Source organism: Nerophis ophidion, linkage group LG29 (genome assembly GCF_033978795.1).
Source record: "Nerophis ophidion isolate RoL-2023_Sa linkage group LG29, RoL_Noph_v1.0, whole genome shotgun sequence".
Taxonomy (NCBI): domain Eukaryota; kingdom Metazoa; phylum Chordata; class Actinopteri; order Syngnathiformes; family Syngnathidae; genus Nerophis; species Nerophis ophidion.
The window spans coordinates 27,243,576-27,257,566 of record NC_084639.1 but is presented as its reverse complement, the minus strand read 5'-3'; positions in this window follow the sequence as shown (position 1 = coordinate 27,257,566).

The following is a 13,991-nucleotide window of genomic DNA, read 5'->3' as shown; positions in this document are numbered from 1 at the left end:
CTTCTGCTCTCACTGGATCGGTTCGCAGCCGAGTGTGAAGCGACCGGAATGAGAATCAGCACCTCCAAGTCCGAGTCCATGGTTCTCGTCTGGAAAAGGGTGGAATGCCATCTCCGGGTTGGGGAGGAGACCCTGCCCCAAGTGGAGGAGTTCAAGTACCTAGGAGTCTTGTTCACGAGTGAGGGAAGAGTGGATCGTGAGATCGACAGGCGGATCGGTGCGGCGTCTTCAGTAATGTGGACGTTGTACCGATCCGTTGTGGTGAAGAAGGAGCTGAGCCGGAAGGCAAAGCTCTCAATTTACCGGTCGATCTACGTTCCCATCCTCACCTATGGTCATGAGCTTTGGGTCATGACCGAAAGGATAAGATCACGGGTACAAGCGACCGAAATGAGTTTCCTCCGCCGTGTGGCGGGGCTCTCGCTTAGAGATAGGGTGAGAAGCTCTGACATCCGGGAGGAACTCAAAGTAAAGCCGCCTCTCCTTCACATGGAGGGGAGCCAGATGAGGTGGTTCGGGCATCTGGTCAGGATGCCACCCGAACGCCTCCCGATGGAGGTGTTTAGGGCACGTCCAACCGGTAGGAGGCCACGGGGAAGACCCAGGACACGTTGGGAAGACTATGTCTCCCGGCTGGCCTGGGAACGCCTCGGGATCCCCCGGGAAGAGCTAGACGAAGTGGCTGGGAGAGGGAAGTCTGGGCTTCCCTGCTTAGGCTGTTGCCCCCGCGACCCGACCTTGGATAAGCGGAAGAAGATGGAGATGGATGGATGATACAGCAGAGGATTGGGAGAATGTCATGTGGTCAGATGAAACCAAAATAGAACTTTTTGGTATAAACTCAACTTGTTGTGTTTGGAGGAAGAAGAATACTGAGTTGCATCCCAAGAACACCATACCTACTGTGAAGCATGGGGGTGGAAACATCATCCTTTGGGGCTGTTTTTCTGCTAAGGGGACAGGACGATTGATCGGTGTTAAGGAAAGAATGAATGGGGCCATGTATCGTGAGATTTTGAGCCAAAACCTCCTTCCATCAGTGAGAGCTTTGAATGGTTGACCAAATACTTATTTTCCACCATAATTTACAAATAAATTCTTTAAATTTCCTACAATGTGAATTGCTCGATTTTTTTTTCCCATTCTGTCTCTCACAGTTGAAGTGTACCTATGATGAAAATGACAGACCTCTGTCATCATTTTAAGTGGGAGAACTTGCACAATCGCTGGCTGAATAAATACTTTTTTGCCCCACTGTAATATTTTTTAACACTGAATCCAACTAAATGCGTGCATTTTTAAGTAAGACCAACATTTTTAGAGTATAATAAGTGTCTTATTCTTTTTAATATCATTGCTATTCTAAAAGTTAACCAATAATAAATATAATACTTCTTACCATTAAGGCGACATCTTGAACAGGTGCGGTAGAAAACGGATGGTTGGATTAAAATGCATGAGAATGTTTTATAATTTGAACATTATTTGTCAGACTGTGATTACCAGCGGAATTATTACTTATCGTGTTAAGCAATGTCAGCTAAGATTTATCTGAGAGCCAGATGCAGTCATCAAAAGAGCCACATCTGGCTCTAGAGCCATAGGTTCCCTACCCCTGCGCTATCAGCACAGACAATTAGTTTTCATCTAAAATCTCCAATATCTGACTTATATGGATCTCAAATACACAAAAATGTTGACAGTCCTGACTTCAGTTACCAGCTACCAGACATGTTCAGTTCTATAATCTATTGTCAAAGTGTCCGATCAGGACTCAAAATCAGATCCGGATCGGAGTTGACCAGGACTTCCCTCGTATTTCATGTTGACTTCATGTTCCGCTTCTTTTGACCATGAGGAGGATGTCTTCTATCAATCAATCAATCAATGTTTATTTATATAGCCCCAAATCACAAATGTCTCAAAGGACTGCACAAATCATTACGACTACAACATCCTCGGAAGAACCCACAAAAGGGCAAGGAAAACTCACAGCCAGTGGGCAGGGAGAATTCACATCCAGTGGGACGCCAGCGACAATGCTGACTATGAGAACCTTGGAGAGGACCACAGATGTGGGCAACCCCCCCCTCTAGGGGACCGAAAGCAATGGATGTCGAGCGGGTCTAACATGATACTGTGAAAGTTCAATCCATAGTGGCTCCAACACAGCCGCGAGAGTTCAGTTCAAAGCGGATCCAAGACAGCAGCGAGAGTCCCGTCCACAGGAAACCATCCCAAGCGGACGCGGATCAGCAGCGTAGAGATGTCCCCAACCGATACACAGGCGAGCGGTCCATCCTGGCTCCCGACGAGCTGTCCATCCTGGGTCTCGACTCTGGACAGCCAGTACTTCATCCATGGTCATCGGACCGGTTCCCTTCCACAAGGGAGGGGGGGGGGCATAGGAGAAAAAAGAAAAGAAGCGGCAGATCAACTGGTCTAAAAAGGAGGTCTGTTTAAAGGCTAGAGTATACAGATGAGTTTTAAGGTGAGACTTAAATTCTTCTACTGAGGTAGCATCTCGAACTGTTACCGGGAGGGCATTCCAGAGTACTGGAGCCCGAACGGAAAACGCTCTATAGCCCGCAGACTTTTTTTGGGCTCTAGGAATCACTAATAAGCCGGAGTCTTTTGAAGGCAGATTTCTTGCCGGGACATATGGTACAATACAATCGGCAAGATAGGCTGGAGCTAGACCGTGTAGTATTTTATACGTAAGTAGTAAAACCTTAAAGTCACATCTTAAGTGCACAGGAAGCCAGTGCAGGTGAGCCAGTATAGGTATATATGTATGTATATATGTATATAAAGGTATATACAGTATAGGTATGTATATATATATATATATATATATATATATATAAAGGTATATACAGTATAGGTATATATGTATGTATATATGTATATAAAGGTATATACAGTATAGGTATATATGTATGTATATATGTATATACAGGTATATACAGTATAGGTATATATGTATGTATATATGTATATAAAGGTATATATGTATATAAAGGTATATATGTATATAAAGGTATATACAGTATAGGTATATATGTATGTATATATGTATATAAAGGTATATATGTATATAAAGGTATATACAGTATAGGTGTATATGTATGTATATATGTATATAAAGGTATATACAGTATAGGTATATATGTATGTATATAAAGGTATATACAGTACAGGTATATATGTATGTATATATGTATATAAAGGTATATACAGTACAGGCGTAATGTGATCAAACTTTCTTGTTCTTGTCAAAAGTCTAGCAGCCGCATTTTGTACCAACTGTAATCTTTTAATGCTAGACATGGGGAGACCCGAAAATAATACGTTACAGTCATCGAGACGAGACGTAACAAACGCATGGATAATGATCTCAGCGTCTTTAGTGGACAGAATGGAGCGAATTTTAGCGATATTACGGAGATGGAAGAAGGCCGTTTTAGTAACGCTTTTAATGTGTGACTCAAAGGAGAGAGTTGGGTCGAAGATAATACCCAGATTCTTTACCGAGTCAGCCAAGCAGTAAGACTGTGAGTGAAGGAGACTAGAGAGAAGAGATGTTTTTGGTGATGGTTGTGGATCTGCGATCAGGACCGCTCGAACTAAATGGCGGCGTCCCCATGTGTGACGCAGACTCGTCCTTTCCCATCATTGTCAGCGGCCGAGCGGTCACCAGGTGTGTCTTCTATGGATCGCGCTGCTCAATTCTCCCCCCGCGTCCAACAACGCGGTGTGATCGGGCGAAGGGCCACGAACATGAATATTTTACATTTGTTTTGGGGGGGGGCTGGAATGTAAGATTGGTGATGACGGATATGGTTGACAGAGCAGGAGGTGGAGACACGCGCGATGCTCTTCTGGTTGCCAGGCAACACATGTAAGGGAGGAATAAAAATAGGCAGGTGAAAGAGTTGGAAGCACTCTACCTTAAGAACAAGATCAGTGAGCTCAAGCCCTTGTCTCATTTCATAAAGACAACAATATCACGGTGAATTAAAGCTCTAATATCCCCTCTAACCTTGTGATGCTGGCGGACATTAATGGAGCTCAAGCCACTTTTCTCCTTTTCTCTTTCAAGGTGAATGAAAAATATATTTTTTTAATGAATCTCTAACTGCTTGTGTTAAAGCCCAGCAGGTCAGAAAGTGGCTTCGTGGTTGGAGTGTCCGCCCAGAGATGGGTAGGTCGTGAGTTCGAACCCCCGGCTGACTCATACCAAAGACTATAAAAATGGGAGCCATTACCTCCCTGCTTGCCACTCGGCATCAAGGCTTGGAATTGGGGGTTAAATCACCCAAAAATGATTCCCGGGCGCAGCCACCGCTGCTGCTCACTGCTCCCTTCACCTCCCAGGGGGGTGATCAAGGGTGGTGGGTCAAATGCAGGGAATAATTTCGCCACACCGTTCAATCATTGGTACTTTAAAGTACTTAGCACATGCAACACTAGGGTTGTACGGTATACCAGTATTCAGGGACGTGCACATGATTATAGAGGGGCAGGGGCTCAAAGTCAGAAAAGGACTGGACATTTTTTAGGTCCTTTACACAATATGGAAATTAATGTAAAATTAAATTTGCTAATAGGACGCTCACTACTTAGCTGTGTGTCCTTTGTAGGTAAAAGTGATTGCCATTTCTTAAGTGTCAACAGATTATTGTCATAATGAGTTAATTCACATTATCATAGGCTTGGAAGACATGAAAAGCAACAAAACACTGGTTTATTATTAGGCTGTTTATTGTTTAAGATAAGCACTTTGATATTGAACATTGAACAGTGCAACATGAACTTTGAAAAAAATAAATAAATACCCAAATGGAAAAAACTTCAATGTGAAAATATGTCCTTCTTCCCTTAACTTGATGAAAACACCATCAAGTTGTAACTTATGGTCTTTCTCACTTAAGGCTCAGACTAAACAACTGAAACGCAATACAACTTTATATCTAAACCGCTACTGTGAGAGAAATGTGATCCGCCGTAAACACAGTGCATTTTATTTTGAAAATGAACCCGGTATTTTATTTTGTATTTTGTACACTACTTCCTGTCCCGCACGATCCGCTCTGCTCTGTGCGGAATTGATGTGCCGTGCTCAATTGATGTGCTGTGCTCCGACGTCCGGCAAAAACAGAAGCTGACACATTGAATAATAGAATATTACAGCGTTTTTCTGAAATATTACCCATATTAGATGCTGAATAAGTGGACGGCGACTAGACCATAACTCACAGGTTCAAGTTGCTCCACTGTCACGTCTCTTCAGGCTGCAGTTGGCTCTCTATCCTCTCTCTCACTCACTCACTCACTCACTCGCGTTCTCTCTCTCTCTCTCTCTGGCGGAAGCATAGGCTCAAACAACCCAATATTATAAGAAAACGTGGAGTTTTTGTACCGCTGTTTTCTAGTTTTGTTTTGTTTTTTTACATCCCTAACAGGAATTTGTGAATGATGTTTAAAGAAAAAAAAAACAACAACAAAAAAAACAAACCACACATACAGGCAGAAGGCACTTTTTAAGACGAGGCAAAAAAGGGCAGGGGCTCAAGCACCCAGAGGGCCCTATGTGTGCACGTGCCAGCCAGTATTAGTATGTGTCAAGTCAAAGTAGAGAGCAGCACAAACAGCACTGAGTTGCAGAGCACACTCCAGGCCTGAAGGGGCAACAGTGAGAGTTGAGGGCTGAACATCTCCACCTGCTTCCAACAGATTGGTTTGATTGAGTTCACCTGTTCAGCTGCTCAGAGCACATGCTCACAATGTTTGATCTTCAGTCAGTCACCTTGTGGACATGCTGCTAAGAGGAAGGAAGACTGGAAGACAGCTCCTGTGTGGACTCAGAAGACACAACTGGTGAGAAAACCAAATGAAAAAAGTGCTTGTTTGCTCTGAGGGGAATGTTTCAAGAAAATAATTTCACTGGGGAAGATGTTTAAAGGAGATAATTTTACATATGTTTACAAAATTGTTTAAGTTGACTGAAAGTAAATTTAAAAAGTTATCAGTGATGTTTAAGTTTATTCTTATAATTAGGATGGATTGTTTAAATGTAATTTCATTCATATAGTTGGAAATGTTTCTTTATTCTTTAACCTAGGCCCTATCAGTGGAAATTAATTTTGCTTGGATTGATTTAAAGCAGTGGTTCTTAACCTTGTTGGAGGTTCTGAACCCCACCAGTTTCATACACGCATTCACCGAACCCTTCTTTTGTGAATTTTATTTTAAATTTTTTCAAAATGAAGACAAAGTTATGTTTTTTTCCTGGTGTACAAAATGAACCGTGCATGAACTGACAACAAATGACACACCTGCAAATCAGTGTGACTTCTGCTGTTGCCGTATCCATGATACGCCGATATGGAAACATTTTTATTTACACGATAAGTCCATACTTGCCAACCCTCCCGATTTTTCCGGGAGAATCCCGAATTCCAATGCCCCTCCCGAAAATCTCCTTTAGCGTCCTCTACAACCTGTCGTTACGTCCGATTTTCCTCCTTACAAATGTTGTGTCGGCACATTCACATCATTTATGTGGCTTTTACACACACACATGAGTGAATGCAAGGCATACTTGGTCAACAGCCATACAGGTCATACTGAGGCTGGCCATATAAACAACTTTAACACTGTTACAAATATGCGCCACACTGTGAACCCACACCAAACAAGAATGACAAACACATTTCGGGAGAATATGCTTAAAACATAACAAATACCCAGAAGCCATTGCAGCACTAACTCTTCCGGAATCTACAATATACACCCCCGCTACCCCCGACCCCCCCACCCCATCTCCCGAATTCGGAGGTCTCAAGGTTGGCAAGTATGGATGAGTCGGGTGTGTCTTGACTGGCTCCGCCGAACCCCTGAGGCCAACTCACCAAACCCCTAGGGTTCAATCGAACCCAGGTTAAGAACCATTGATTTAAAGGAATGCAGAGCATGTATTTTGATGTATGTTTATGAAACACTGTGGGGGGTTTTTCCGTTTGTTTAAGGTTATCAACCTAATCTACTACCCACTATTCTACAATTCAGCTAATCAACTATCCACTAATCAGCTATTCTATTTAACTACCGACTATTCGACTATTCATTCTGTTCATCCATTCATTTACACTGATAACCCAGTTTATTTGATTGCTTCAAATCAAACATCAATACATCACAAGGAAAGAGGATTGAGTTGTCCCTCTGTGTCCTTCCTGAGTCCTACTAGCCCTTTCAAGTTTGGGCACTGCTGTGAAAAAACCTGAAGAACTTGACAGTATAGTACCGCCATACTAATGAATCAGTTTTGGTACTATACCATACCGCCTCTAAAAAAGTACTGGTCCTGCACTCCCGTGTAGTCACGTCGTGACATTGCTGGTTTACCAGCAGGGGAGCATGTTCGGCAGTGCACAATTACAGAGTACTTACAAGCAGACACAGTGTGCGGACAGAAAAGGTAAATGGTAAATGAGTTGTACTTGTATAGCGCTTTTCTACCTTTAAGGTACCTAAAGTTCTCTGACACTATTTCCACATTCACCCATTCACACACTGATGGAGGGAGCTGCCATGCAAGGCACCAACCAGCACCAGTCAGGAGCAAGGGTGAAGTGTCTTGCTCAATGACACAATGGACATGACGAGGTTGGTAGAAGGTGGGGCTTGAACCAGGAACCCTCAGGCTGCTGGCACAGCCACTCTAGCAACCCCCCTGGGACGGTGTGGCACATTTTAGCTTAAAAACCTTTACAGTACGTGCACTGTAAATGTATAACGGACGCATTTTGTCTTAAAAAGTAAAGATGAAGTTGTGGCACTACTTCTAAATCACTAATCCTCGTCTCCATGGCGACAAAGTATGTTTCTTACAAGTAGCATTATCACTGCAGGACGAAGAATAGCTAAACATCCTTCACAACACATCGTAGTTCAATTTAAACAAACTCCATTGGTGGATCTAGAACTGTTATCCACTGTAATGATATCAAGTACAGGCACGTTTCTAGTCGATACCACTGTGATTATGTCTGTTTTCTGGCGTCACATCTTTTTTCGTTTTTTAAAAATTCATATCTTTATAAACTCAGGAAATATGTCCCTGGACACAAGAGGACTTTGATTATGACCAATGTATGATCCTGTAACTACTTGGTATCGGATTGATACCCAAAACTAAAGTATCAAAGAAAAGAAGAATAAGTGATTACATTTGAACAGAAGTGTAGATAGAACATGTTAAAACAGAAAGGAAGCAAATATTAACAGTAAATGAACAAGTAGATTAATAATTGTCTACAGTTTGTCCCTCATAATGTGTACAAAATAATAAATGACACAATATGTTACTGCATATGTCAGCAGACTAATTAGGAGTCTTTGTTTGTTTACTTACTACTAAAAGACAAGTTGTCTTGTATGTTCAACATTTTATTTAAGGACAAACTTGCAATAATAAACATGTTTCAAGTACCCTAAGATGTGTTGTTAAAATAAAGGCAATAATACCATTTTTTGTGGTCCCCTTTATTTAGAAAAGTATCTAAATAATGTTGGTACCGGTACCAAAACAACACTATACGTCTCATGACATTCAGAGTTTTTTGGGATCTTTTCCATTTTTATGCTTTAGGTTCCGAGCACAATCAGGGTTGGATGCCTTCCCGCCGCGAGATGGCGTTGCAAATGTGACAGTGAACTCTGTAAAAGACGCCCAAAATATCCGATCAACATAACTGCTATGACCTGTCACTACATGGTTTGTGTTTATTATTATTAATTATGGTGTTAATTTTCAGCGCCTCCATGGTTGCTATGGGTGACCCAAATGCAACAGAAGACTGCCAGCGACACGTTTCCCAGCGGAAACGCCGCGGACTTTACTGTGGACGCAATGGAGGTATTTGACAAAAGATTGTACTTGTCAGAGTAGTTAGTTTAGGTTGATTGGCGACAATAAATTGTGTGAATGGTGTCTGTCTATCTGTGTTGGCCCTAAAATGAGGCGGAAATTTGCCCTGGGTGTACCCTACACCCTGAACAGGCCAGTTGTCCACCCAGAACCAGCAGATTCCTTCAACTGATGTTAAATAAGCAGGGGCGTCCATGATAACGTTGCTTGGATGACAACATAGGTTGCTCCAAAAGCTGTATGTACCTTTCAGCATTAATGGTGCCCTCACAGATGTGTAAGTTACCCATGCCTTGGCCACTAATACACCCCCATACCATCACACATGCTTCCTTTTACACTTTGTGCCTAGAACAATCCGTATGGTTCTTTTCCTCTTTGTTTTGAAGAACACGACATCCAGAGTTCCCAAAAACAATTTGAAATGTAGACTCGTCAGACCACAGGACACTTCTACACTTTGCATCGGTCCATCTTAAATGAGCTCGAGCCCAGCGAAGCCGGCGGCTATTCTGGATGTTGTTGATAAATGGCTTTTGCTTTGCATAGTAGCGTTTGAAGTTGCACTAACAGATGTAGTGACCAATTGTAGTTACTGACAGTGGTTTTATGAAGTGTTCCTGAGCCCACGTGGTGATATCATTTACACAGTGATGTCGTTTTTTGATGCAGTACTGTCTGGGGGATGGAAGGTATGTAAAATCATGGCTTACGTGCAGTGATTTCTCCATATTCTCTGAACCTTTTGATGATATTACGGAGCGTAGATGGTGAAATCCCTAAACTCCTCACAATAGCTGCTTGAGAAATGTTGTGCTTGGACAATCTGCTCAGGCATTTGTTGACAAAGTGGTGACCCTCGCCTCGTCCTTTTTTGTGAATGAGTGAGCATTTCACGGAAGCTGCTTTTATAGCCAATCATGGCACCCACCTGTTCCCAATTAGCCTGTTCACCTGTGGGATGTTCCATATAAGTGTTTGATGAGCATTCCTCAACTTACTCAGTCTTTTTTGCCACTCGTGCCAGCTTTTTTGAAACATGTCGCAGGCACCAAATTCCAAATGAGGTAATATTTGCAAAAAATAACAAAGTTTACCATTTGGAACGTTAAGTATTTTGTCTTTGCAGTCCCCAAAAAGTCATCAGCATCCAAACTCTCCCGCTGCGTCCAAACAGCGCGTGCGTGAGTTGGTGGACACAGAAGTGATGGCGTCCGTCCAAGAGGAGCGCTCCATTTCACGGCCTACTTCTCCCCGCGCCAGCCAGAGATGTTGACAATGTGCTGTGTCATTGTGCCACCCGTGTTGGCCTCCTGACGAATTAGCCCACGCCCAGCCAGTCTCTCAGCCGTGTCACCGCCATGAATTTATCATGTCAGCTGAGTGACAGCACCACCAGCAGGGAAGCAACTTTATTTTATTTTTTAAAAATCTCTTTCCAGTTTTACTGCGTCTCCAAGGAGGGGCGTGGCAAAAGTAAAAAAAAAAAAAGCAAAAAAAGACTAGAAAAGTTTTTTCGTCAGCCCTAAATGTACACCTTAGACCAGGGGTGTCCAAACTTTTTCAAAATAGTTCTTAGTTAAAGTGAATGTTATGTTCAAAGGGAAGGAGGCGACAACCAGGACAGAACTGCGGTTCTTTCAAGGTTTATTTTAAACCTTTGATAAATATATGACATGTGTATGCTACTCTAAGTGAATGAGTGTGACTATGTGTAATATTAATAATGTAAATGTTACCCAGGGTTGTTGTCTGTGAGTGTTGGTTGTAATCTTTCGTCGAATCACGTGGGGCAAGACGAAGAGGCAGTTCGTGGACAGGCAATGGGTCGTGGGGAGGAGCGAGGCAGTGTAGTCTGGGTCCGAGCAGGGAGGTCGTGGATCGAGGAGGGCAGTCAGGAATCCGGTTGGATGTCGAAGGACAAGGCTTGATCACGGAAGGCAGGGGAGTCACTGTGAACACACAAAGAGACATGAACCAGGGATACACAGAGAGAGAGCAAAGCAAAGGTGAGGAAATCACGGGGAAGGGGATGCCAGACGTGAAGCTTACGGGAAGGTTAGCGACGTTCTGGCAAAGGTTCCTTGGGTCTGCTGGTCTTTATGCCGCTCCCTTTCATCAAGTTCAGGTGTGTCGATTGTTGATTGACCACAGGCTTGTTGCTGCGCAGGCGTGCTGCCCTCAGCACGAGTGGGGACAAGTCTGAGTGCGCTGTCAAAGGAGGCGCATCTTGGCGCGCTGTCAGCAGAGGCGGCCGCAGCTCCAGCCGCCGAGGAAACGCGGGTTCGACTCCGTGTCATGACAGTGAAAGTACCAATGATTGTCACACACACACACTAGGTGTGGCAAAATTATGTATAATGTATTTTTATTATTCACATGGAAATAATGCTGTATAATAGACTGTATTTATATTATTCACATGTAAATAATGCTGTATAATAGACTGTATTTATATTATTCACATGTAAATAATGCTGTATAATAGACTGTATTTGTATTATTCACATGTGAATAATGCTGTATAATAGACTGTATTTCTATTATTCACATGGAAATAATGTTGTATAATAGACTGTATCTATATTATTCACATGTGAATAATGTATAATTGACTGTATTTATATTAACATGTGAATAATGCTGTATAATAAACTGTATTTATATTATTCACATGGAAATAATGCTGTATAATAGACTGTATTTATATTATTCACATGTGAATAATGCTGTATAATAGACTATGTTCACATGTAAGTAATGCTGTATAATAGACTGTATTTATATTATTCACATGTGAATAATGCTGTATAATAGACTATTTATATTATTCACATGGAAATGCTGTATAATTGACTATTTATATTATTCACATGTGAATAATGTATAATTGACTGTATTTGTATTATTCACATGTGAATAATGCAGTATAATAGACTGTATTTATATTATTCACATGTGAATAATGTATGATTGACTATTCATATTAATATGTGAATAATGCTCTATAATAGACTGTATTTATATTATTCACATGGAAATAATGCTGTATAATAGACTGTATTTATATTATTCACATGTGAATAATGTTGTATAATAGACTATATTATTCACATGGAAATAATGCTGTATAATACTGTATTTATGTTCACATGTAAATAATGCTGTATAATAGACTGTATTTATATTATTCACATGTAAAAAATACCTATGTGTTTACAGTCTATTGTGAGCGAACTGTGGTGCTGAATTTCCCCCAGGAATCAATAAAGTACTTTCCATTCTATTCTAAAGCTACTTCAAAACCTTCCATCCACGGTATATATACACACTGCAAATCTATCAATGTATTTCTGTTTCCATGGCAACAAGTGTGTTCCTGCTGCCGGAATCAAACATGGGAGTGTTTTCTAACCATGGCAGACTTGGTGAAAGACAACGAACACGACTATTTTTGGACAAATGAGAACTCGCCGCCTGATGTATTTGAAGCTGAATATATAGAGGATGAACTTCTGTTCATAGAAAGGAGGCTGAAACGTTGGAGCAGAGGGAAGCTGAGAGAGTGCGACATGGTCACGGTGCAAATGTGAAACTTTGAGCCAGTTTGGTTTATTATACAGGTTACAGAAGGGAAATTAAGTATTGACGGTTTTTGAATGAACTTTTAAAGTGGTTTAGAGGTAGAATGGATTGCGCTCATTAGCTGCATTGCTAGCCATCAAGAACAAGAAGATTTTTTTATATGTTAGAATATGAAAAAAAAAAAATTGTCTTCTTGTCTCTCAAAACGATGGTAAACAATAGGTAAAAATTTAAAAAAAAGTATAGTTCCCCTTTAAATGTTCAATATGATTTTACATTGATGGAGTGTTTTCCATGCTGGTGTTATTTGCTTTCTGCCTCGGTAGCTGAGGGATTATAGTCAAAGTAAAAATATACTTTGTAAATATGTTTATCAAACCCCAAGTGCATACCCCAAAAGCAGTGAAGTTGTGTAAATGGTAAATAAAAAGAGAATACAATGATTTGCAAATTCTTTTCAACTTATATTCAAATGAATAGACTGCAAAGACAAGATATTTAATGTTCACACTGAGAAACTTTATTTTTTTCAAATATTAGCTCATTTGGAATTTGATGCCTGCATCATGTTTTAAAAAAAGCTGGCACAAGTGGCAAACAAGACTGAGGAAGTTGAGGAATGCCCATGCAAGACTTATTTGGAACATCCCACAGGTGAACAGACTAATTGGGAACAGGTGGGTGCCATGATTGGCTACAAAAGCAGCGTCCATGAAATGCTAACAATGACGCGGCGAGGGTCACTGCGTTGTCAACAAATGCCTGAGCAAATTGTCCAACTGTTTGAGAACATTTCTCAACCAGCTATTGCAAGGAATTTATGGATTTCACCATCTGAGCTCCGTAATATCATCAAAAGGTTCAGAGAATCTGGAGAAATCACTGCAGGTAACCTGCAATCCTGAAAACCAACTTGATCTTCGATCCCTCAGGCGGTACTGCATCAAAAAGCGACAGTGTGTAAAGGATATCACCACATGGGCTCAGGAACACTACAGAAAACCACTGTCAGTAACTGCAGTTGGTTGCTACATCTGTAAGAGCAAGTTAAATCTCTGTTATGCAAAGCCAATGCCATTTATCAACAACACCCAGAAATGTCATGGGGCCCGAGCTCATCTAAGATGGACTGATGCAAAGTGGTAAAGTGTTCTGTGGTCTGACGAGTCCACATTTCAAATTGTTCTTGAAAAATGTTTACGTCATGTCCAAAGAGAAAAAGAACCTTCCAGACTGTTCTAGGTGCAAAGTGTGATGGTATGGGGGTGTATTAGTGGCCTAGGCATGGGTAACTTACACATCTGTGAAGGCACCATTAATGCATACAGCTTTTGGAGCAACATATGCTGCCATCCAAGCAACATTGTCAGTTTGCGTATTTCAGCAAGACAATATGTTTGGAGGAGAAAAGGTGAGGCCTTTAATCCCAGGAACACCATATCTACTGTGAAGCATGGTGGTGGTAGTATTA